The sequence below is a fragment of the Armigeres subalbatus genome, unplaced genomic scaffold (genome assembly GCF_024139115.2).
Source record: "Armigeres subalbatus isolate Guangzhou_Male unplaced genomic scaffold, GZ_Asu_2 Contig1869, whole genome shotgun sequence".
Classification (NCBI taxonomy): domain Eukaryota; kingdom Metazoa; phylum Arthropoda; class Insecta; order Diptera; family Culicidae; genus Armigeres; species Armigeres subalbatus.
The window spans coordinates 14,857-24,977 of NW_026942693.1; the positions used below are offsets into that span (position 1 = coordinate 14,857).

General features: G+C 36.1%; 3 long non-coding RNA genes across 4 annotated transcripts; 1 reads left to right on the forward strand and 2 right to left on the reverse strand.

The window, feature by feature from the left end:
- Positions 1–480: 480 nt before the first annotated feature.
- Positions 481–1,122, reverse strand: LOC134203469 (uncharacterized). The gene is made up of 2 exons (XR_009977608.1): positions 844–1,122; positions 481–784 (listed from the first exon to the last, which is right to left on the reverse strand). It is a non-coding gene; the product is annotated as an uncharacterized LOC134203469 (long non-coding RNA).
- Positions 1,123–1,729: 607 nt separating this feature from the next.
- On the reverse strand, positions 1,730–5,567 carry LOC134203470 (uncharacterized). Of its 2 annotated transcripts, none has more exons than XR_009977609.1 (5): positions 5,450–5,567; positions 2,806–2,994; positions 2,378–2,661; positions 2,215–2,310; positions 1,730–2,152 (listed from the first exon to the last, which is right to left on the reverse strand). It is a non-coding gene; the product is annotated as an uncharacterized LOC134203470 (long non-coding RNA). The 2 variants fall into 2 exon arrangements; XR_009977610.1 differs by having other exon boundaries at positions 2,757–2,994.
- A 3,007-nt stretch (positions 5,568–8,574) lies between these two features.
- Positions 8,575–9,052, forward strand: LOC134203471 (uncharacterized). The gene is made up of 3 exons (XR_009977611.1): positions 8,575–8,691; positions 8,750–8,820; positions 8,877–9,052. It is a non-coding gene; the product is annotated as an uncharacterized LOC134203471 (long non-coding RNA).
- Positions 9,053–10,121: the final 1,069 nt, after the last annotated feature.

Genomic DNA, 10,121 nt, shown 5'->3' on the forward strand with positions numbered 1-10,121 from the left:
GGCTGAAAGTCTCGATAATAAAGCCAAAAAAAAAAAAAATTAACCAAGAAAGAAATATAATGGTTTGATACAGCCCTTGTAAGTAATCACAATCGATAAAAATCAGAATCAGCACTGTATTGCACTTATATTTACCATAATTATTTACCTATATTTTCACAATATTACGCGCTCGCAAATAGGCTAGCAAATTGAACGAATAATGCACCATAAACGCCACTTTCACTTCATCGTTGAGGAAAATTGAACGAAAAATGAAAAACTTACGTGCAAGATCCAACATGTTCGAAAAAGCCATTTGAAGCGGCATCGACCGGAAAAAATATCAGCTTCCACCAACACTCTTCTTCTTCATTAATTGTCGCGCACTGAATCGAAAGAAAACATGAAATTCCCGGGGAGCGTAATCGTTACCGACCATGCCATTGTCGGGTTTCTTCTTTTATTTAATCAATAATAATAATCACACACAGAACTGGCAATTTTTAACTTTTTTTTTTAATTAATCTTTTTTTTTTTGTCTTAAATTCTTTACGCGCATCCGATGTCCGCCCGGTGATTTCATTTAATCATTCGACGATAATTATTCGGTGGTTTCTGTGGGGTCGGACTCAACATGCTCAACTGGTGATCCAGACCCGTTCGTTGTTGCCCGGTTATCTTGCTGATTGCCATAGTTGCAGTTCCGCATGCAAAATGAAAGAGGCAGTACCTGGCAGAATTTGTCCTTGTTTGCCTGAGGCCTTCCGTCTTGGAGATTGGCAACTAATCTTTCTTCGTAAACCTGAAAAATAGTTATAATCACTATTTTTTTTTCATTATAATAATTAACAAATAACAAACCAGAAGCAGTTTGCTCCCCGCATCTGAACCATCGACGGCACCGCTATAGAATCGAGGATGAAGAAACGTCCATCTGCGCAGGATGGCGGCGGTAACCGGCCTTTGGTGCTTGCTTTTAAATCGGTTCCTTAGCGGCGGTTCCTGGTTAAAGCACCCGAAAAGTCCAAGATCAGGAGTGCACAGTGCACTCCCCGGAAATTATTTTTTCAACTCACTGACAGATAGTTTTTCGTTGCCAGTTAAGTTATTTTTTCCCGTTAGTGTTGCCGAAATTGTGAATTGTTAATGTATCATTCAATATTTTATAATTCTCGCTTAACTTTTCAAAAGGTCCTAAGTAACATTTTTTTCATGATTTAATTTGAGTATTGCAATCAACAGATTAACATGAAATACGTTGATTGCATTATTCAGATTAAATCATGAAAAAAATGTTACTTAGGACCTTTTGAAAAGTTAAGCGAGAATTGTTGTTTTGAGAACTTCCACTGTGAAAATAGAGATGAGTGACGTTTAACGCTCGCACACTGATGTGCAATTCGGCATGTGTAAATACATGTTTGTTTTCCTTCTGCTCATAACCTCAAAATTGATCGAGTCATCACGATGGTTGCGAAGGAGTCAAAAAATATATGGAAATGTACTCATTTTTACCCAAACTTTGCTGAGTAGCACCATCTAGGAGTGTTTGTTTTCCTTTTATCGCCACTCACACATTCGGACGTGAGAATCTCAATAAAAGTTTTACACTGAGAAAAAACTTTCAAATCAATTAATTTTTCATTCGAACGAAAAGTTTTACTCTTAAAAACACCAAATTTTTCATATTGTTAAAATAAAATTAGAAAATGTTGGAATCCCAACTTTATTTTTCTCTGTGTACTTAACAATATTTTTTTCTGATGTATTTTGAACTATATTTCTGTTAACAATAATTTTTCAATATAAGAAAGATATATTATATAAACTGATGTTTTATACATTTATATTGTGAGATACACAACGATAATTCCTATTATCAAAAATTACAATGATAGTGTCACATTCTAGTTTGGTACCTAATTCTCAATAATAAAGTAATTAATAATTATTTCAATATTTGATAAATATTTCTTTAAATTTAGAAATATTATTATTTTGAATTCCGTTTACTAGATTATAAAACGTAATTATATATCAATTTTTAAAATAAATGAAATCAAAATCTAATTAGAATTAAATGAAAATCTATTTCGAATGATCTAAGAAAAAACACCGAAGCCCTCGGACACAACTTAATATTCATAATCGACGATGTCTTGTCAAAAATCTGAAATATGAATTCGTAGTGAGCAATTAATTATTATAAGCCTAAATAATCACAATTCTCACCATGTTGGGTACTGTCCGCTTCGATTGAAACATTTGAATGGAAGTTTATTTGTTGAAAACTTCTAGATGATTACAGTTGGGCTCTACCAATAAAATCTGTGAAAGGGGTGAATTAATTCTTATTTTTCAAGAAACGGATTGCTGAAAGTGAAATGTTAGTTACCTGCAGCTGGAAGAAACTGGTTAACGACGCCATAGTTCGTTCCCTGAGTCAGAATGTCGTCCTCGTCTGGAACCCATCGTACGACCCAGGTAACCATTAGCACTTTATTTCGCCTTTTCGGCTATATAGGGCTATTATAGAGCAAGTATGAAGTTTGTTAGCTCTGTGGTAGCCTTATAGTCGCACGTATGGCTTATTTTAATGCTTATGGTTACCTGGGGATGTTGACATCGTTTTGGATACCGGCGTCGAACAGCATTTGCTATTCGTTCATTCTTGAATCTCTGAAAACAAACAAGCAAAAGTTTTGCATACGAATCGCTTCACACAAGTTCATCGGTGGAAATTAATTTTCGGAAGCATTAATATAAATTTTCACCTGTACGCCATTCATTATTATTATTATAACAAATCTAACGCATACTCACTATTATTACACAGGGCAGTGGTCTTTGGTCAACCAAATCCTACCGCAACGAAGATACACTTCTTACATATATTTATGTAAAAGGCTTTAAATAGTTTTGTTTATGTTTCAGTTCAACAAAAGCTGTCATGTTTGGTGCTTTAGTATACACTCTCAAAAGAAACCATGCAAAACTCGAATAAAAAAATACCTACAATAAAAAAGGATGTTTTATCATTTCAGTAATAGACTAGTTGCAATATATAGAGATAATATATTCAATCGTATAAAAATATAATAAACAACTCTAATTTTAACTATAGAGTAGAGTGGGGCAAGAGTGCGCGTGGGGTAAGAGTACGTTTTCGATTTTTTGAAGTAATAAAAAAAGATAAACTAGCGGCACTGCATCAGTTTGACAGGTATTCTGGCCAACTATTATCATGTGTAATTGTAAACGATTTGAATAAACAACAAGGGAGATATGGAGTTAGATAACTTTTTGGTCATTTTGCTGAAAATAATCGGATTTCCGCAACTAGTATTTCATTACCATATATACGTTCAATCAGGTGAACATTATACCATTTCGATAACCTATTGTATAGAGTACTTTATGGTACAGAACACCAATCCGGTTGGTTTTCCAAGAAGTCAAAACGATTACTTGAATAATTTTTGGGACTGTGGGGTAAAAGTACGCAGGAACCGGTGGGGCAAGAGTACGCATATGAATCTTCAAGTTATGATGTCAAACCCGTATCTCCGGCCGAAATAAGACTTCTTCCAGAGCGTTAAGATCCACAACTAAGAAAAAAGGGACAGAATTCGAAATTATCACAAGTTTTAAGGATAAGCTGAAGTAATTGGTGTTAGAAAGAACTTAGCGAACAAAGCACTGAAGCGAAATAATTAAATTGTATTAGGACTTGTTGTACACCTAAACATAGTACGAAAACACAATTTCATTTAAATGATAATTTCATTTAATCAAAAGAAACATTCATAAATTACGCAACGCTTAGCTGGGAGGGGTTTCGAGATGTATGAAGATCCATATAATTTTTAGAGGATTCATACAAATAGTGTAAGATAGAGGGGAGGGGTGATGAAACAGCCAAATTTTACGTTACGTGATTGGTGGACTTTCTTTAAGGAAAATGCCTTTGTACACGTCACGCGAAACCTGATATATATTTTTACCTCTGCAGTTTTTTGTATATATAAAAAAAAATGGTTTTTCGTTTGAAAGTGCTCATTTTTATGAGCCCCTCCCCCTTCGAGAGTTACGTTATCTTTAAACATTCCCTAATATATGCTCATTAAACATCAAATAAATGTTATTAACTCTTATTTGTGTTAATATATACTTAAAGCACATGATTGGATAAATGCGTACTCTTACCCCACCCAATGCGCACTTTTACCCCACCGGTGGGGTAAGAGTGCGTTTTTCACTTGTCTTGCAATAAAGGCTCTACTAAAACGAATCTCAATAATTTCAATATTTTTTCCACTGGGTAACATAAAGGAAGAGTATATGAATCATCGACACAGATTTGATATGCAGAAGCTTGCTTCATAAGGGCCACATGATCGATTGAAAACTAAGTGCGTACTCTTGCCCCACTCTACTCTAATGGAATCTATTGTAATTTTATTGTTTTCAATTGGTGTTCTATAATGATAACACATTTCTTAAAAATCAATTTTTTTATCTTAAAAAATGGTTTTCTGATTAACGAATGAGAATTATTTTAATGTTTGGTTCTATTTTGGATTCACCAAACAAAACAGAAGCAAACATTAAAAATATCATAAAATGTATTAGTAACATTCAAATTTATTGTACTTTTGTTGTAATTACAATAAAGAATTTTTCATATTGATAAAAATCTACAAAACAAATACAATAGATTATAATGTTTACAATACAAATAATGATACTTGAATGAATTAAACCATATAAGATATTGTAATTTTTTATCCGGGGTACTCCGAAATGCTATGGGCACCTAGCACAAATTGAAGTGTCATCCGAATTCAACCACTTTAGAACGTCATCAACCACTTTAGAACGAAATTTCTCTTGATTGACTCTCAAACATTCCCTCTAATTAAACACATGTTACTTCGATCTTCCATTTTCACTTATTTGGCAGTCGATCAGACTTTCTTCTATTCGGCTTGGCCAGATCTTTCTTCGTCTGGTTGATCATATTTTTTTTCCGGTCACACCAAATACACAATTCGTTGGGCGCAAGCATTCATTCCAGAATCACGGGATATTTGCAATCTGACCCCGTGCTTTTCCCGGAGTACGCACTATCACAATTTTACAAACAATAACACTCCTCAACTGGGTAATATCTAAACAGTAACACTTTCTCGCGATCTTCTTATCAATGACTATTACAACGGCGTTGGATAATGGGAACCGTCTTGCCCAAATAGACAGCACCATTATCATCATCAGCACCATGTAACTGAAATCAGTTAAGCGAAGATTTCCATTTCCACATTTCCAGAAGTTAAGCGAGATTTCCATTAATTACATTACGACGATCGCCCGTCCTTTGTTGCGTTTCGCGACCGCGAACCCAAGTATTCCGATCAAATTTTCGTTACCGGCACGCATTAGCAAGCACCAAATGCAATGTACAAACCTATGAACCACTCGCGTATAACATTTCCGACACAATTCGCGACGTTTTATTTAATATTTTGCACAATAGAACGAAATTTCAACCAGACACCGATTTCGCCGACGACATGTTTTTTTTTCTCGCAAAGACTAACGTCTGGCGCATCGGTGGAAAAATAATAACAAGATCAACACGGTTCAAACGCTTCAATCAAACGTTTGTTTTTTATTTTTTTTTATTTTCAGTCACTCACTAGTCCCTAACGAATGCCTCACGACTCACATTTTGTTTGCTGGGATTGAATCGAGAAAGGCATCATCACCACCGGTGGATGAATTTGGGTTTTTTATAAATGTTTGTATTACATTTCGAATTTGTAAAAAAAAAACATACTTAAAATACATACATACAAAAAATATATTTGAAAAATTTCATTTTTTTTCTTTACATTTCTTTTAGAAATAATATATATTTATATCGAGAATTGTAAATGAGCGCTGGCATCTGGGAAACGCTGCATCATGTCCAATCAAATTGGTTATCCGGTTCCGGTACTCCGGTTCCATGAAAGGTGGATTGATTGTCTGGTTTCCGTACTTTACTCCTTCATCATCGCAATCATTTGCAGTGTAGTATTGTCCGCAGCCACAACAGTCCATGGTTTTGTCCCAGGAACTTTGATCGGTTCCCACCACTCCAGCACCGCTTATCACTGACAATGCCCCCGTAACACACACCGCACGCCGATTGTCTCATTTAAATCAACCGATCAAAAAGACACAATTTGGCCAAAACCAATAATTATTCTACCTTTTTATCCGACAATATTGAGATTTTTCTCCTTTAGTTCCTTTCCGATCCGAAACACGCAAGTTATATAAAAATACGAGAAAAGCAAAAAGATGGCGACAATCGAAGCGCGAAAAAAACTGGACTAAACCGATTCAACTGCAGTTTCGACGACGTTTCGACGAGTACACCGGTAGATACACACACAATTGTAAATAGCCGAAAGTACTATTATACGGGCCCAAGTATAGATGAATCTTGACTAAGATGGTTTGCGTCTTTTCGAGGTAGATTCCTGTTCGCTTTTAGACATCCTTCCTAGCTAGAGTAATTTTATGTGGCAATGCCAGAACATCAGATTGTTGAATGGACCTATATGCTGCTGGCCCTGCGAGATAGGTACCCATGGCGAACTTTTTAGTTTCGTCGTTGTACCTTCCTCCTTGTCGCTTTTTTCTAGAGTTTGTTAAAGAGTTATGTAGTATTTAATTTTGTTTGATCTTACAATGTTAGCTAGCTGTTTCGATTCTTTGTTAGATTTTCGTTCCAGATTCAGTGCAGACGGACAAGATATTTACTGTACGGCAAATCCTCAAAAAAATCTGTTCATTGATTTCAAGGCGGCTCACGACAGCATGCGAAAAACACAACATCTTGCTCGAAGTGTGAAATGTTACCAAAGAAGATTCGATGGATACGGGGAATTGACTGATATCCCATCGTTATTAGCTGGTTATTATATAATTGGTAATACGTCCGCGTACTTAGGTTGTGAACCATTCCACCGATTCGTTTAACTTTTAGTTAAAATTTGACATTCCGATGGTTATTTTCCCATCGTGGTTCAAATTTTACTCCGAAGCCGACCCATTTGAGTTTTGACAGATTGATAGTTATTTAGAACGAAATGGATTTGGCGCCAATTTTCTCGCGAACAAAGTTTAACTATCGAACTGTCAAATCTAACCATGCTCCGGAGCAGGGTTATTTTTAACCACGGCGAAATAACCATCGAACTGTCAAATTTTAACTAAAAGTTAAACGAATCGGTGGAATGGTTCACAGCCTTAATGGAATAGTGTGGGTTCAAGGCATAGAAGTATCATCGTGTTAGCATATACAAATGCAAAAATGGTAATCTGGCTTAGAAACCTTGCAGTTACTGTGGAAGAGCTTAATGAACACTAAGCTGCGAGGTGGCAATGTCTCAGTTTAGGATCCCTTTGTGTACATAGTAGCTATCAAATTCAAAATATTGAACAAACCGGTCATCAAAATGAAAAGTAGTCCGAATCGTCATAGGAAGCAGAAGGGATACGAGAGATGCCGGATGCTTAGATAGCACGTGCCATTTGTATTACAGATAAATTTTGCTCATATATGAGAGCGTTGAAAAACGATAACAAAATTAGTCATTTTATTGCGAGATACAATATCACTGCCAATTGAATGTTTAACAACTTCGTATTTTCCCCTTTGCACAAGTAAAAGTTTCTGGTTTGCTAGAATCTGAAATACCGTCAAATGCGGCCATAATATTTTATTTTGTCTTGCAGTCCTGGGCTGGGTCATCTCTACTGCAGCGTACATCGGCGTACATACGGTCAAGCAGTTAAACCATCATTGACTCCATCCCGCGGATACTCGAACATCCACCAGGTCCCACAAACAGCGGTGCGAATATTCAATTTATTCGATGAACAATAGCACGAACGACCGAGTCGCCAATATACCAACCACCATAAATTACATGAAGGTTCCTGCAACCCTATTTACACACGGTCAAACAAAGCAGCAATACTGTTATTGCGAGAAAATAGAAAAATTCGAACGAGGGTCCGACGGTCGACCGTCGGAGAGTGGTTCCGCAAACGTCAAATCACTTGATGCACGGAAAATAATGTTGTTTGATTTTTTCGGTGTGAATGTTGATTATTGAAATCAAAGAAAATATGTAACTTTAAACGAGTGTTACATGCCGCAATATATTATAAATAAGTTTTATTGTACTTTAAAGGCATTTCGGAACGTATTTATGCGATTTTGAAACATTTTAGACTTATCGAATATTCTTGATATACAGGAATATCAACACTTTTCGCACAGTGCATGTCATTTGAAGTTTCCGACACTCAGTCTTCTTCTTCTTCTTTGCTCCGCAAAATTAGAAGTTTTCTCTGTTCTCGCAATAGCGCCTCTGCGCTAGCGCGCCTTACTGTACCTATACTGCGACAACGACCAACGTGTATACTCGGCATCAGTCTACGAGGAACGAGCAGAAAGCAGCGCACGTCACTGTCATGACAGATGAAACGGAACGGTTGACATCGTACGTCATTCCGGTATGGTGAGTGGTAGAACAGTAAAAGCAAGAGAATAAAAAAGCCGCATTGAATTTCACGCCGCGAATATAGTTTTTAATATTTAATACTAAATTTAGTGATTCAGTAGTGAAACTGTTGAATTTCAGTCAGGTAAACATTAATTACATGAATTACGTGCAGTAAATTAATTGTAAATCTCGTTATTCAGTGAATTTCAACTGCAGTCTGTACTTAGCTATTCTAACCTGTATTTGTTAGATCAGTTCCATCAAAGAAAAGGTAATTAGTTTGGCTTTAATTTTTCAGTGATGTATTTTACCGACAAATTTATAAAGCATACAGAAACTGCATCACGGATCGCCAAAAATAATACGTTTCGGAATACAGTCAGTCACAACGCAGTAAGTTTGCAACCACTTTCCCGCTAGACAGAAATACCACGCAGTGCAGACCATTTATAAAAGGGACTAAACGTGAGTACAGACACAGAACTCCTTTGTAAATATGATGAATTCATTGTTATCAGATTCCAATTGGAAAATCAACCACAGAAACGTTAGATTTAAGAGATACATAATTATCCTGATCGGTTAAAAATTGTTGTACGTATCAATTTCAGGAAAATAATAATGCTCATGCACAGTTAAACAGTAAATCCCATCAAATCGGTCGTTTTTGATTGCTGCATTATTATTACGGAAATTCCCTTTTTCCCATCTGTTGGCAATCTCCAACAAATACAATTGTACAATACAGAGTCTATTATATAGAGTTGCGCAAAGAGTATCTTCTTACACTTATTCTGAATGATGATCTTGTTGTTCTGCTGGCAACTTTCATTTTTGTTCAACCCTTCAAGTGACTTCACGGAAGTGTTTTTAATTCGATTACCTGGTCACCCACAGAGTGCAAACACGTGAGTTTCTTGTTGCTACATTGTTGTAGAATGTATTTAAGTTTTTTGAAGCTGTTTCTAGATCAAATCCTGGGCTGGTAGCGACCGAAGCCACTCAAAATAGTGACTTTAGTGACCAAAGCTGACGAAAAAAGGGACCAAATAGTGACTTTCAGTTGCAGAAAAAGTGACCAAATAGTGACTTCCAATTTCAATTGCAAGTTCGATGAGACGAAATCAAGCGTTTTTGGGTCGAAGGAGAATTTATTTTTTCGTAATTTGTGGCGGAAAACACCTTTCACTCACCACTCTTTTCTCTTAGAACGAACTCAGAAGAGAAACGATCATACTTGCTAACTTTTATCTACTTAGAGACTAAGTAAAATTATTGCCCTCTCTTTTAACTCCACGGAAAATTTAATCAAAATCAGTAAAAAGCAAGACAACTCAAAACTATGAGTAGTCGTTAAGCAAATCAAACTGTTATGCCAGTGGAAGTGAGCGAAATATGATGATCACTCTTAAGGACACTCCTCACGAAATCAAAATTTGAAAGTACTCGCGTTTTCAAGGGCACACCACTCGATACTGAAGCAACGCACAACTGTCATTTTTATAATTTCAGATTGGCTGCGTCGCAGCATGCGTAAAATTATAAGACTGACAATTGGATTCCGTGATAAGG